The 15,721-nt window shown below is 39.6% G+C and overlaps 1 protein-coding gene across 5 annotated transcripts in view; it reads left to right on the top strand.

Moving 5' to 3' along the window:
* The window catches only part of FILIP1 (filamin A interacting protein 1), a 315,951-nt gene that overhangs the window by 15,051 nt on the left and 285,179 nt on the right, over nt 1–15,721 (top strand). For 3 of the 5 annotated variants that reach the window (XM_062186381.1, XM_062186376.1, XM_062186374.1), the window contains exon 1: nt 11,918–12,194. The exons of the other annotated variants lie outside the window; for them this stretch is intronic. The gene's annotated coding sequence lies outside the window, so the exon portion shown is untranslated. Of the gene's footprint in view, nt 1–11,917; nt 12,195–15,721 lie in introns of those variants that run through there. 5 annotated transcript variants of the gene reach the window in all.

Genomic DNA, 15,721 nt, shown 5'->3' with positions numbered 1-15,721 from the left:
AGAATGCAGGTTGGGATATGGAGGAAATAGAGTGTGAAACTCAATTGAGACTCAAGGGCAAGGAATAAATTCCAATGTTTACCCATCTCTTGGGCAGTGAGCAAGAATGGCTGAGGCTTATGTCTTTTTTCCATCAACTGGTATCTTATATGGACACTATTTTGTGTCCTGCCTGTATCACTTCTGGTCCAGCTCCCTGCTAATGTGCCTGGGAAAGCAGTGGAAGATGGCCCAAGTGCTGGGGCCCTCACCACTCATGCTGGAGACCCGGATTAAGATCCTGGCTCCTGGCTTCAGCCTGTCCCATCCTTGGCTGTTGTGGCCATTTAGGGAGTGAACCAGCAGATGGAAGATCTGTCTGTCTCTCCATCTTTCTATGTAACTCTTTTGTTGTGGGCTAAGTTGGGCCTAAATTCCTATTCCAGGCTCTTGCCTTTTATTTAGAGAAGCATTCGAAGTACAAACACGACATGCAACATTATTAAGTTTATTTTCAAAGTGAGGAAACCACACACACACACACACACACACACACACGGGCATTGTTTTGGGAGAGTGGGCCAGGAAAGGCAAAGAGAGATTTTCATAACCTGTTGGCTCTAGATCCATATTGAGAAAGAAAGAACATGCATTTCTCTTTACCTGGCTTCTTAAGAGCTTAGAAAGGCGAGTGGTTACATAGTACTGTCCCCAGGTCCCAGGTAAGGGGAAGTACATCCTGGGGAAGGGGTCATCTGATTGACAGGTGGGTGGATGGGATTACAGGGAGCAGGGGAGGTGTGACTTCCAGCTCCTGACCTTAATCTAACATATCATTTTCAAATACATAAATATATAAATAGCTAAATATATTTTTTAAAAAAGAGATAAGTTTATTGAAATGAGCATTAACTGCAGTGGTTAATACACCCATATCCATATCTTAGTGCCTCGTTTCAACTCCCTGTTCCACTTCTGATTCCAGCCTCTTGTTAATGTGTACCTTGGGAGGCAGCAGATGATGGTTCGAGTACTTGGGTCTCTGACACCTACACGGCAGACTTGAATGGAGTTCCTGGGTCCAGGAACTGCTGGCCCAGTCTCAGCTATTGTGGACATTTATGGAATAAATCAGTGGATGGAAAAGCTCTCTCTTTGTCTGTTTCTTGTTTTGTTTCTCTGCCTTGGAAATGAAAATAAAATTTTAAAAATGAGAGAAAGATAAGTTTAGTGCAAAATGTTTTGGAATTGTATTCATGAGCTGTTTTCAAAAAGTTCATAGAAAATATGCATTATAAAAATCTATACATGGATTTCAGTATTTTTGTTCAAAAATAAGCTTATTTTTAATTATATTTTTGCATGAACTTTTGAAAGTATACTCATAAAGTTATTTTATCATGGGTAGAACAGAAAAAAAAGTTTGTCTAATTTAGTTGAGAATTTAAGATTAAGTTGAATTTACATTTATGCTCAATCAATAAAAGTAAGATTCTTTTATAATATGGAGCTGATATTTGGCATAGTAGTAAAGATGTTTCCTGGGATTCTGGCATTACATGTGGGAGTGCTTGGGTTCAACTCCTCCTGGCTTTGCTCCCAATTCCAGCTTCCTGTTAATGGGCATTCTGGAAGGCACAGGTGGTGGCTTTGGTAGTTAGGTAACTGCCACAAATGTGGGTGACCAAAATTGAGTTCCAGGCTTTAGCCTGGCCCAACCCTGACTGTGTGGCATTTGAGGAGTAAATCAGTTAATGCAGTTAATGGGAAATCTTTTATTTTTTAAATTTTAAATGTTTTGTTTAACCCAGTATATGCAAAATGTTGTAACTTTAATATAACTAATATGAAAAATATTAGTAAAATATTTTTATATTTTCTTATACTAAGTTTTCTTCCCAAAGAAACCTTTTATTTAAGGTTACACAATTCATGCATTTTTAAAAAGATTTATTTTATTTGAAAGACAGAGTTACAGAGAGAGGTAGAGACAGAGAGAAAGGTCTTCCATCTGCTGGTTTACTCCCCAGATGGCCACAATGGCCGGAGCTACACCGATCTGAAGTCTGGAGCCAAGAGCTTCTTCTGAGTCTCTCATGTGTGTGCAGAGGCCCAAGGACTTAGGCCATCTTCCATTGCTATCCCAGGCCATAGTAGAGAGCTGATGGGAAGAGGAGCAGCGGGGACTAGATCAGCCGCCCACATGGGATGCTGGTGCTTCAGGCCAGGGCTTTAACCTGCTGCGCCACAGCGCTGGCTCCCATGCATTTCATAAGTACAAGTTTAGGAATATAGTGATTCTTTCCACCATACCCACCCTCCTGCCCGCACTCCCACCATCCTCCTCCTCCTCCTCCCTCTCCCATTCTCCACTAAGATCCATTTTCAATTAACATTATACACAGAAGACCAACTCTATACTAAGTAAAGAGTTCAACAATTTGCACGAAGAAAAAACTGTTTCTCAACAATCTAGACAAGGGCTTTCAAAGTCATTGCATATCGGAATTAATTTCACTTCTTTTTTTTTTTTTGAAATTTAATTAACTTTAAAGAAGCAACCAAGAATTATACATACATCTTTTGTGAGCACTTAAATACAACTATAACTTATGAGATGTAAGAATATCCTCCACCTAATACATTAAGAGAAAATAAGTCCTTGAGAATGAGTTTTATCATTAATCAAAGCATCTAAGAAAACAAGCAATGGAGTTGGACACTTATGGAAAAAAAAACACAAGAATATCCTCTATTTAATACAGTAAAGTGAAATAACTCTTTGAGAACAAGTTTTACTGTTAACTCTCATGATACAACTCTTTGAGGACAGAGGTCCTGTGTGAGAAATTAGTGCACAGTGACTTCTGTTGTTAATTTGATAATTAACACTCTTATGTATGACTTAAGTGATCACCTGAGGCTCTTGACATGAGCTACCAAGGCCATGAAAACCTTTTGAATTTACAAACTCCATCAGTATTTAGACAAGTTTTTTTTAGTTGTGCAGTGCCAGAGAAAGAACAATACTATCTTAATTTTGCAATATACTGCATTTGCTGGTGCTGTATTATACAGTGAAGCAGCAGCTCTATAACAAAATAAGAAACATAAATAAATTTTCAACTTCCTCATATCATGTTTTGATGTTAATATTTGATTAAGTGACGGCTTATCTATGAAGATGCTAATTTTAACTTATAGAAAGCTATGTTTTAAAAGAAAGTTTAAACTGTAACAATGAAAGGTTCTAAGAAATGTTTCCTTTTAGTTGCAAATTAATTCTGGTAGAATCAAACACTTGTCATCTTTAATAGAGGCAAAAGGAAATCACTGACTTCTTCATCACGCTAGATTAGAAATGAGAAGAGGAAAAACAAGGAAATGTGAACCTCTTTTGATCAGCATAGCACATGGTATTCTTAAGAAGTGAAACCATATGCAGGTTTCTTCTTAAGTAATGGGAACAGAGGTGGCCATGCAGCGAGGGCTTGTGAGCTGCAACACTGAATCAACCACTGCTTAGTTAAGGAGGCCAAAGGTTATTTTCAAGTGGTTAATATGTATGGCATACTTACTGTCTCTTAGTCAACCATAACAGTTTTAGGGGCTGGGTTTAATACATGTACAAATAAATAGATATTCACACACACACACACACACACACAAAAGAAAGTTACAGTTACAGAGAGAGAAGGAGATATACATACACACACACAGACACACACATACAGAGAGAGAGGGAGAGAGGAAGAGAGAGAGGGAGGGAGAGAGAGATCTTTCATCTATTGGTTTATTTTCCAGATGGTGGCAATGGCCAAAGCTGGGCCAGGTTGAATCCAGGAGCCAGGAGCTTCTCTTCCAGGTCTCCAATTGAGGGTAGCAGGGGCCGAAACACCTAAGCCATTTTCTGTTGCTTTTCCCAGGCCATTAGCAGAAAACTGGAGCAGAAGTGGAGCAGCCAGGACACGAACCAGCATCCATATGGGATGCTGGCATTGTAGTTGGTAGCTTTACCCACTATCTCACAACACTGGCCCCGAGTAATTTTCTTAAAAATTAAAACTATGCCCCTTTAAAAAAAATAACATTATACATATATATTGTAGTTAGTAGAATCAGCTGGTTATATAAGTTAAAAGAAAAGCAGCAGTCTACTGTTCCAACACATCCACCCAAAATTCTGCTCCCCAAGGACAAGTACTTTCAAATCTTTTAGATCTGTTTTCTCATAGTTGCCTTTGTATATCTCAATATCACACTTCAGCTTTTCATTAAATGTTACGTTTATATTTTCTACTGCCTTGGCAACCATAAAAGATGACGGTAGTCCTCATCCTGACATAAATTTACTTCTTTTATCCTCCCGCCATTCTTAGTTATAATTTCTGTTAGTTGAAATTGTTTTTTTGTGTGTGTGTTTAAGCTATTATAACTTTATTCATGTAGTATATCAGGATTGTACTTCTTTTCTATTATAGATTATTTGCTTAACTTTGGGTTAAAAATTGGTTTTTGATGCTTAGTTTTAAATACAGTTTCTACAAATGTACTTATGATTATGGAGACAGGCAAGTCCAAGATTCTGTAAGGGTGAATTGGCAGACTGGAGACTGAGGGGAGCCAAAGGTTTCTTTCTAGTCTCAGTCCAAAGGCTTGAGAACCGGGAGGGCTGACCATGTAGTTGCTGTCCAATGGCTTGCAGGATCAGGACTCAGGAAGATTTAATTCAAGTCCAAAAGCAGTCAGGCAGAGAGAATTCTGTTTTACTCAGAGGCAGTCAGTGTTTTGTTCTTTGAAGGTCTTCAGCTGACTGGTTGAGACCCACTCACATGAGGGAGAGTAATTCTTCTTTATTCTGTTCTACCTATTTCATTATTACTCTCATCCAAAAACACCCAAAATAAAATTTTAATGTTTATTCATTTTGGTTTATTGAGAGAGAGAGAGAGAGAGAGAGAGAGAGATCTTCCATCTGTTCCCAATAGCTGCAATAACAGATGCTGGGCCAGACTGAAGTCAAGATCCATCTGGGTCTCCCACATGGGTGGCAAGCACTTAAATTATGGGAGCCATCATCTACTGCCTTCCCAGGTGCATTAGCAGGAAGCTGGATCAGAAAGCAGAGGAAGGACTCCATTTCAGTTACTCTAATACAGAATGCCAGTGTCCTAAGCAGTGATTTAACACACTGTGCCACAACTCTCACCCCCAAAATAATGTTTGATCAATAGCTGAGCACCTCATATCTCAGTGAAGTTGATACATAAAATTACCGTCACAGACTTACCCCTGAGGAATGAAATTGAAATCAGTTGTCAAAAACAGTATGGATAAACTGATAAAAAGAATAATTTTTTTGCTAAAAAAAAAAGCAGAGAATGAAGATCTAAGTGATGCCCCTGTACCATGAGACTGGTAAAGGTAAAGGTTAAAGGCAGGAATGGGGGCTGGTGCTTCAGTGTAATGGGTAAAGCCACCACCTGCAGTGTCCCAAACACTTGGGACATCTTCCACTGCTTTGCTCGGAAGATTAGCAGAGAGCTAGATCAAAAGTGGAGTAGCCAGGACTGAAACTGGTGCCCATATGGGATGCCAGCACTGCAGGCGGTGGCTTTACACACCACTCTACGGCACCAGCCTCGATGATTTCTTTCTTAAAGATTTCTGTATATTCTAAATTTAAAGTTACTTCCAAAATTAATTTATATATTTTCTTAAATACATTGACTATTGTAATGCATGTGTATCAGCTGCAGAGTTTGTACAATCTTTACTTGACCTGTACTCTGTGCTAGATTAGTTTTTTCCTGTCATATTTTGAATTTAATATATTAATTTTGTAAGATGTTAATCTGCATAGCCTCCTATATGTTAATTTAATTAATGAGAGGTGGGCATTGTGGCATAGTGGGTGAAGCTGCCACCTGCAACTCTGGCATCCCATATGACAGTTCTTTGTGTTCCGGCTGCTCCACTTCCGATTCAGCTCCCTGTTAGTGTTCTGAGCAAAGCAGTGGAAGATGTCCCCCAAGTGTTTGGGCTCCTATCACCCATGTGGGAGACCCATATGAATCTCCTGGTTCCTTCCTGGCCTAGAGCTGGCCATTGGAATCATCTGGAGAGTGAATCAGTGGATGGAAGATCTCGCCTCTCTCTGTCTCTGTGTCTTGCCCTCTCTCTCTGTAACTCTGACTTTCAAAATAAGTAAACAAAACTTTTAAAAATTGAACTAGGAAAAAGTGTTCAAGTTAGTTTATAGAATTTTACATTCAAATGCAAATTTTTCTCTGTAGGTTTACATAAATCTATTTTCCTCTTATTTAAAGAATAAAGATTGATAGTTTTTTTTTTTAGATTTATTTATTTATTAGAAAGTCAGAGTTACACAGAGAGAAGGAGAGGCAAGAGAGTGAAAGGTCTTCCATCTGCTGCTGGATCACTCCCCAGATGGCCTCAAAGGCCAGAGCTACGCGGAACTGAAGCCAGGAGCCAGGAGCTTCTGCTGGGTCTCCTACGCAGATGCAGGGGCCCAAGGACTTGGGCCATCCTCCACTGCTGTTTTCCCAGGCCATAGCAGAGAGCTGGATCATAAGTGGAACAGCTGGATCTTGAACTGGCGTCCATATGAGATGCTGGCGCTTCAGGCCAGGGCATTAGCCCGCTGCACCACAGTGCTGGCCCCGTGCTTTTTTCATAATACATATTTCAACAGATTTTTTGAAAACCTCTTGTATGTATGGAGCAATGTTAATATTGTTTATTTGACAATGATTTGATGGAAAACAGTACTGACAATGCGTCTTAGACTGCAACATAACACTGACTGGAAGCCTGACTACCAAATTGCCTGTAATAATCATCTATGGGATTTTTTCCCTTAAAGAAAAACCTTTACATTAAAAAAATCACTTAAAGGTTTGTTTTATTTATTTATTTATTTAATTTGTGCGCGCACAAGAGATATTCTCCATCACTCTTTTGCTCCCCATAACAGCCCAGTACTGGCCAGGCTGAAGCTAGGAGCCAGGAACTCCATTTGGGTCTTTTTCATGGGTGGCAGGGACTCAGGTACTTGAGCCACCACTTGCTACTTCCATGAGAGCACATTAGCAGGAAGCTGGAATGGAGAGCAGAAACTAGAACCCAGATACTGTGTTATTGGATTCAGGCCCTGAATATAGAAGCTTAACCATGGAACTAAATGCTCATCCCCATTTACAGTACTTTTTGGTCAAAGAGCTTATACCTGCTTTTTACCACTTGGTGTCAGAATCGTACTACTTGAGTGTATTTGTGTGTTGGGGAAATCTTAGAGCATTCCTTTGTGAATATTAAGCTTTAAAGAATTTGTTATAACCTGTGTTCTTACCAAAATCACTAAGGAAAGAAACCGTTCGCTTTGTTTTCTTCTGATAGTTTTAGGTTACTCTGCATTTACTACCAGATTAGGAGGGAAGTAAAGAAGTAGATTCAAAATGTATGAGAATTCCGGAGGGCAAACAAATTTTTCTCATCTTTGCAGGAGGGAGGAGTAAATTAGCCTCTCAGAATAATACTCTATATGGGAACTAATTGAATGTCTCCCTCAATTGGAATCCAGGGGGATTTCCCACTCAAGGTTTATGACAGATTGGTCTTTGAGCAGAGAACCAGGGTAATCCTGAATGATTGGATCAGGTATTTCAAATGGGAAAACAGCGCTCAATGACTGTTAGGAGAAGTAACTCATTAGTTTATTCAATAAAAATTTATTGATCTGTTGTAATGTGCCAGTCCCTGGTTTGGGAAGAGTCTCTGGTTTCAGCACACTTCTATTCTCAGTCCATCCTGGACTCCTTTCTATCCCAGAGTTTCTCACATGTCCTGAGTTTAACAGACACAGGGAGAAAATGACCTGGTTTCAAGAGAGAGAAGCTTAGCCCAAATGTATTGCGGGGAAAAGAATTTTCTTGGTGCCTGTAAAAATTAAGGTATTCTTTTTTAAAATAAAAACTGTGGTATGGGTCCAGCATTGTGGCATAGTGGGTAAGGCCATCCCATTTTTTCTGGCTGTTCCACTTCCAATCCAACTTTCTGCTAATGGCCTGGGAAAAACAGTGGAAGATAGCCCAAATGCTTGGGCCCCTGCCATTAACATGGGAAACCTGGATGAAGCTTCTGGTTCCTGGCTTTGACCTGGTTCAGCACTGGTTGTTGCGGCCACCTTGGGGAGTGAACCAGTGGATGGAAGATTGTCTCTTTCTCTCCCTCTCTCTGTTTGTAACTCTGACTTTCAAGTAAATAAATAAGCCTTAAAAAACTGGTAAAATATATAAAGCATAAAATTGAATCATATAGCTGTGAGTCTGTGTCTGTTAGTATCAATATTTTGTTATGAAATCTTAATGGAGTAGATTACAAGAATATGATTACAGTCACATGCCATTTCATGAGGGGTATGCATTATGAGAAATGTGTCATTAGGTGAGTCCATCCTTGTGCAAACATCATAGCGTGTACTGACAAACTAAGACAGCTGTGATATCACTAGGTGATACAATCTTATGGGACCACCATAGTATATGCAGCACATTGCTGACTGAAACATTGTTATGTGGCAGATGACCATATTTAGTCTTATTAGTCATTATGTTTCTAAAAATATGAAGAATTAGCAAGTAGGTAAGAAAAAAATAATCCCCCCAAAAGAGGAAGGTTTCCATAATTACTAGAAAACTGGAGATTGTCCAGGCTGTATGCTATTTTTTTCTTTTTTCTTTTTTTGTGTCATAAAACAATCTTATTTTTTCTTTTTAATTTTATTTAAGGTATAAAAATTTCATGTATTTCACATATACAGATTTAGGAACAAAGTGATACTTCTCACCCTACTCTCCCTCCTGCCCACGTTCCCACCCTTCTTCCTCTTTCATCTGCTATTTCCACTCTATTTTCAGTTTCTTTTCTTTTTTCTTTTTTTGACAGGCAGAGTGGATAGTGAGAGAGAGAGAGAGAGACAGAGAGAAAGGTCTTCCTTTTTGCCGTTGGTTCACCCTCCAATGGCTGCTGCAGCTGGCGCATCATGCTGATCCGAAGCCAGGAGCCAGGTGCTTCTCCTGGTTTCCCATGCAGGTGCAGGGCCCAAGCACTTGGGCCATCCTCCACTGCACTCCAGGCCATAGCAGAGAGCTGGCCTGGAAGAGGGGCAACCGGGATAGAATCCGGCGCCCCAACCGGGACTAGAACCCGGTGTGCCGGCGCCGCAAGGCGGAGGATTAGCCTGTTAAGCCACGGCGCTGGCCTCAGTTTATTTTCTACTCATAAGATTAACCCTAGAAATAGTATGAAGCAAAAAACACTGTTCCTCAATAGTAGACATAAGGGCTGTAAACGATCATTGATTCTAAAAAATGTCAATTTCATTCCAATACTTTACATTTTTGGTACTATATTTGTTACCACAGATCAGGGAACACATATGGTATTTGTCTTGTTGAGACTGGCTTATTTCACTAAGTATAATGTTTTCAGTTACATCCATTTTGTTGCAAATGACGATTTCATTTTTTTTTTATCACTGAGTAGTATTCCATAGTGTACATATACTATACTTTCTTCATCCAATCATCAGTTGATGGACATCTGGGTTGATTCCACATCTTAGTTATTGTGAATTGAGCTGTAATGAACATGGAGGACAGATAAGTCTTTCATATGCTGATTTCATTTTGTTTGGGTAAATTCCCAGGAGTGAGATGGCTGGGTCATATGGTGTGCTACAGTATATCTATTTTCTGCTTTCTGAGGTATCTCCATACTCTCTTCCACAATGGCTCTACTAGTTTACCTTCCCACCAACAGTGGATTAGGGTACCTTTTTCTCCACATCCTTGCCAGCATTTTTTGTTTGTTGATTCCTGTAAGAGAGCCATTCAAACTGGAATGATGTGAAACTTCATTGTAGTTTTGATTTGCATTTCCTTGATGGCTAGTGATCCTCACATTTTTTCATGTGTCTGTTGGCCATTTGAATTTCCTCTTTTGAAAAATGGCTGTTCAAGACCTATGCCCTTTTCTTAACTGGAATGTTTGTTTTGTTGTTTAGATTCCTGAGTTCTTTAAATAATCTGCATATTTATCCTTTATCAGCTAGTTGCATAGTTTGCAACTATTTTCTCTCATTCTGTCATTTGCCTCTTCACTTTGTTGACAGTTTCCTTTGCAGTGCAGAGGCTTCTTGCTTGATAAAAACCCATTGATATAATTTTGCTTTGGTTGCCTGAGCCTCTGGGGTCTTTTTCAAAAAAGCTTTGCCTTTGTCAGTGTCTTGCTAAGTTTTCTCAATGTTATCCTCTAGTAATTTGATGGTATCAGGTCATAGATTTGGATTCTTGATCTATTTTGAGTTGATTTTTGTACAAGATGTAAGGTAGGTGTCTTATTTCATACTTTTGCGTGTGGGGAGCCAGTTTTACCAGCACCATTTGTTGAAGAGACTATCCTTTCTCCAGGAATTGCTTTTTGTACCCTTGTCTAAGATTAGTTAGTTGTAGATGCATGGATTGATTTCTGGAGTTCCTATTCTGTTCTACTGGTCTGCATGTCTATTTTTGTGTTAATATCAGGCTGTTTTGATTACAATTGCATTGTTGTATGTCTTGGATTCTGATATTGTGATACCTCCAGCTTTGTTTTTGCTGTTTAAGATTGCTTTAGCTGTTTGAGGTCTCTTAAGTTTCCATATGAATTTTAGTGTCATTTTTTTCTCAAAGACAGTGTGGTCTGCAAGGCTCTCCTTTAGGCAATATCATTAGTAGCCCAGGCTGCCACAGTCTGCTCTCATTCACTCTCCAAAGCTGGTGTTTCCTCCAGCTTCTGGTTATGGAACTCTTGTGTAGTTTCCCTGCTTATTACTGCACTTCTGTACCTTCCATGCTGCTCCATGGTGTCTCTTTCTTTTGTAGATTTTCCACTGCAAACTTCTCCCTTAATTCTCCCCTGGGAATGTACTTCATGTTTTTTCTGCTATTTTCCCCTTATCAAAAGCAGCATGCCTTTTTCTCTATTCAGCCATCTTGGAATCTGATATCATTGTTTTTAAATGTTGTTGCCTGTTCAACAAAGCAGCTGAATTTGAAACAAGTTCAATGTCATTTCCTTCAAGGATGAACTCATCTTTCTGAGCTTGAGATGCTGAACAAGCAACACCTGGTGTCTTCCAAGCCTTTTGGATGTACTTTTCTCCCAAGAAATGTTGGATTCCAACAAGAGATCAATTCTCCTGAATAACCATGTTGATAGGAAGAGAACATACACAGACCTCATAACAGAATCCTAATGAAACACCCTTGCTTGAATTCTCTCTACAAACAGCATGAACAGTTGCCAGTTGCTTTCCATTTCTGTACCATTTATCAATTTAGTGCCTCTTCTTTTTCTTCCCAAGGTGTCTGAGTTCTACAGTGATGCAGCTGAATTTCCTCTGCAGGGCTCCACAGGGGCCCTTCACAACAGCTGTCTGTCCTTTCAGATTGATGTTGACATTTCCTGGAATGTCTCAGTCCGATTGCTGAGAGTGGTCTTTATTCTCACAATAGATGTTGCAAAGCCATAAAAATGTTTCTTATTCTTTTTCATGTCTTAAATCTATTTCACTTTTTGTCAGGCAAAATTGTGAAAGATCTTGAAATGGGCAAAAAAGAAGAAGAAGAGGAAGAAGAAGGAGAGGAAGAATAAGGAGAGGAAGAGGAGGAAGAGGAAGAGGAGGAGGAGGAGGAGGAAGAAGAAGAAGAAGAGGAGGAAGAAGAAGAGGAGGAGGAGGAGGAAGAAGAAGAAGAAGAGGAAGAAGAAGAAGAGGAAGAAGAAGAGGAGGAGGGGGAAGAAGAAGAAAGAGGAGGAGGAGGAGAAGGAGAAGAAGAGGAGGAGGAAGAAGAAGAGGAAGAAGAAGGAAAAGAAGAAGCAGCAGCAGCAGCCTGTGCACCCACATGGGAGACATGGAAGAAGCTACTGGCTCTTGGCTTTGGATTGGCCCAGCCCCAATTGTTGTGGCCATTTGGGGAGTGAACCAGCAAATGGAAGATCTCTCTCTCTCTTGGTCTCTCCCTTTCTCTGTAACTCTGCCTCTCACATGAGCTGGATCAGAAGTGGAGCAGCCAGGACTCAACCCAGCACCCATATGGAATGCCAGCACTTCAGGTTGTGGCTTTACCCGCTATGCCACAGCACCGGCCCAAGTAAGTAAATCTTTAAAAAAAAATGTGTTATGTGTCACTTTTATATTTGTATTGTAGTCATAATTTTATCATAAAAACTTGTTCCTAATAGTTGTGGTGGTCATCCACTGAGATGCCAATGATAAAGCAAGGTAAAGTGCAGGAAAAGTGTACCTTATGGGCTACTTGAACCCTGACATATATTTTCTTGAATCCCAGAATAATCCCAAACAGCAATAGAACATGAAATTAGCTGGCTCTATTTCTCTTTTTTCTTTATGTTGATTTTGTGTTTTGTTTTCTTTTGTTTGTTTCAAACACAATGCACTTTGTAATTCATGGCAGTAATGATTGGGGATTTTGTTTTATGATATGGCATATTCATTGATACCTGAAAAGGATGATAGAGATTTTATTTTAGGTGAAAGATGATGAGAAATCTGAGTTGCTAGTCTGGTTGGTTGGTTTGTCTCCTTTGAGCTCAAATCAGTTAATAATTTTGTGCTCACTAGAAAAGAGAACAGCTCTTTGGGCCATCCTCCACTGCACTCCCTGGCCACAGCAGAGAGCTGGCCTGGAAGAGGGGCAACCGGGACAGGATCGGTGCCCCGACCGGGACTAGAACCCGGTGTGCCGGCGCCGCAAGGCGGAGGATTAGCCTAGTGAGCCGCAGCGCCGGCACAGCTCTTTGTTATCACTACTGATGAATTTTTTAGCTTCTGTATTTACCCATGACCTATGACTGAAATTGTTTAATTGAAAAGTGTGCATTTTCTGTATGTCTGTGCCCATGCCTGTGTCCTTGTGTTTGTATATTTACAATCCAGAGAGATCCTTTGATCTCATTTTTTGGGTATCAGATGTTTTCTTATCTCTAGATAGTATTAATAAATTAGATCATATAAACTCTTAAATCTCTGTTCTGGTTGGCTTATAGAGTTAAATGAGTACTTACATAAGCCAAGTATTCCTAAAAGTTCCATAAACTAAACAGTTCTCATTTCTAACATTTTAAATGTGCTAAACTTAAAGAAAAACCTCTTCTTCCAGAAGCTACTAACTTAGGATGATTTAGGAATCCTAGTTTACATAATTAAAAAACTTTTTGGCAAATGAAATTAATGTAATAATAAAGAGTAGAAAATTATCTTTGTTTTCACTGTTTAAGGAATTTTTATTAAAGTAAGAATTTTATAATACAAATTATGTTTGCTTGCTCGGTTATCAGTTCTGTTCCTTAAATCAGAGCTGACATTCTGAGCTATTCCACAGTAAAGAGTTACAAAATTAAAGAAAGAAATGCTTTAAATTTTTGTCCTTTGCTGAAAATTCTTTTTTCCATGGTTTATCAAACATTAATTTTATAACTATTTTTATATTTTACTTTTTTTGGTGGTTTTTATTTTTGTCTTTAAATCAACAACTAATCCATGGCTAGCATTATGCTTGACAGACCTGGCATAAAAATTAATTTATATACTTCAGAGGCAGAGAGATACAAAGAGGGAGAGATATAGAGAGCTCCCATACTTTGGTTTAATCTCCAAATCCTCCAATGACTGGGACTGGGCTAGGACTGAAGCAGGGAGCCAGGAATGTGATTTACCTACCATGTGGGTGGGTGGCAGGAACCCAATTGTGTGAGCTATCACCACTGCATCCCAGAATCTGCATTAGAAGGAAGCTGGAGCTGGGGAATTCATCCCACACAGTCTAATGTGGGATGTGGGCATCTTAACTGCTAGGCTAAATGCGTGGCCCCTGTGTTTTTTCTGAATTTATAAATTTTAATAATAAAATACAAGTATACATTTAATTTTACTTGGGCTGCTTGTTTTTCCTAAATTGACAAAGACCTTCTTGTCTAATAAGGTACTCCTCTTCTATGTTTAAGATTATAAAAGAACAAAAATTGTGTACAACAAAATTGAATTATTAATTTGACAATATTTTGTAAAAATAATTATTAAATTTTATAGTATTCCAACTTAAACATTTTTTGAGATCTTTAGGTACCTTAAAATCTTGAACAAATATTAACTTAAGCCAAATTGTGAGTAATCACCAGATACCTAGATAATTCTTTTTTTTTTAAAGATTGTATTTGTTTATTTGAGAGGTAGAGTTACAGGCAGAGAGAGGGAGAGAGGGAGAGACAGAGAGAAAGATCTTCCAGGGAGGTGGTGATGTGCGTAGTTGGGCTAAGCCTCTACCTACAGTGCCTGCATCCTATATGGGCACAATTTAGAGTCCCTGTTGCTCCTTTTCCAATCCAGCTCACTGGGAAAGCAGTGGAAAATGACCCTAGTACTTTTGGGCCCCTGCACCCATGTGGGAGACCTGGAAGAAGCTCCTGGCTCCTGGCTTCATATCAGCCCAGCTCCGGCCACTGTGGCCATTTGGGGAGTAAACCAGTGGATGGAAGATCTTTATTTCTTCTTCCTTCCTTCCTCCCTCTTTCCCTCCCTCCCTTCCTTTTTTATTTTTTAAAGATTGATTTATTTATTTGAAAGGCAAAGTTAAAGAGAGGCAGAGAGAGAGAGAGAGAGAGAGAGAGAGAGAGAGAGAGAGAGAGGTCTTCATTTTTCATTCTCCAAATGGCTGCAATGGCTAGAGCTGGGCCGATCTGAAGCCAGGGGCTTGGAGCTTCTTCCAGGTCTCCCATGTGCAATCAGGGGCCCAAGTATTTGGGCCATATTCCACTGCTTTCTCAGGTGCATTAACAGGGACCCAGATTGGAAGCGAAACATCCAGAACTTGAACTAGCACCCATATGGGATGCTTAGCCTTCTACACCACAGTGCCTGCCTCACTTCTCTTGAGTTTCTAGTTTTACCTTGAGAATAGAAAGATGAAGTTGTGTATCCCACCCTTCAGATGGCTTTTTTCGTTTTATCATAAGACTAGAAAGGACTGTAATTCTGGCCTTTGGTTGGGTTTTGTCCCAATCTTCTGATTGTTGGCTATTAGTCTGCTCATCCGAATTGTGCTTGAAAGACACCACTTCAACCAGTTTCTCAGGTCTTCCTTTCTAGGAGCCTCCCTCCTAGATGCTACAACAGGAGGTTTCTAATTTAAATAAATCTTGCTTTGTTCACTGCCTTGTCTGAGTGGAAATTCTTCTTCTCTAGGAGACAATAACTGAGGTTATAGTCTTCATCGTCATTTTCCCCATAACAGTACTGCTTGGAATTTGATGGCTTCTAGTTATTTGATTCCGCATAATACAAAGTATGTAAGAAAGTTATTTCTCCCAATTGAGAGCCTCCTTTTTTAAGAGTTCAAGGTAGCCAGTTGGAAGGCCCAAGGTCAAAAACTCAGTTCTAGAGTTTTAGATGTAAAAAAAAAATTGTCAGAGGTTTCAACCATTTGGTTAACATAAAACTTAAACCTGAGCATTTTATTATTTTTTTAAATTTATTTGACAGATAGTTAGACAGTGAAAGAGAGAGACAGATCTTCCTTCCATTGGGTCACCCCTCAAATGGCCCCTATGGCCGGCGCTGCGCAGAAACGAAGGCAGGAGCCAGGTGCTTCCTCCTGGTCAC

The sequence above is a fragment of the Lepus europaeus genome, chromosome 3, assembly GCF_033115175.1.
Source record: "Lepus europaeus isolate LE1 chromosome 3, mLepTim1.pri, whole genome shotgun sequence".
NCBI lineage: Eukaryota > Metazoa > Chordata > Mammalia > Lagomorpha > Leporidae > Lepus > Lepus europaeus.
This window is presented reverse-complemented; position numbering and strand designations above follow the sequence as displayed.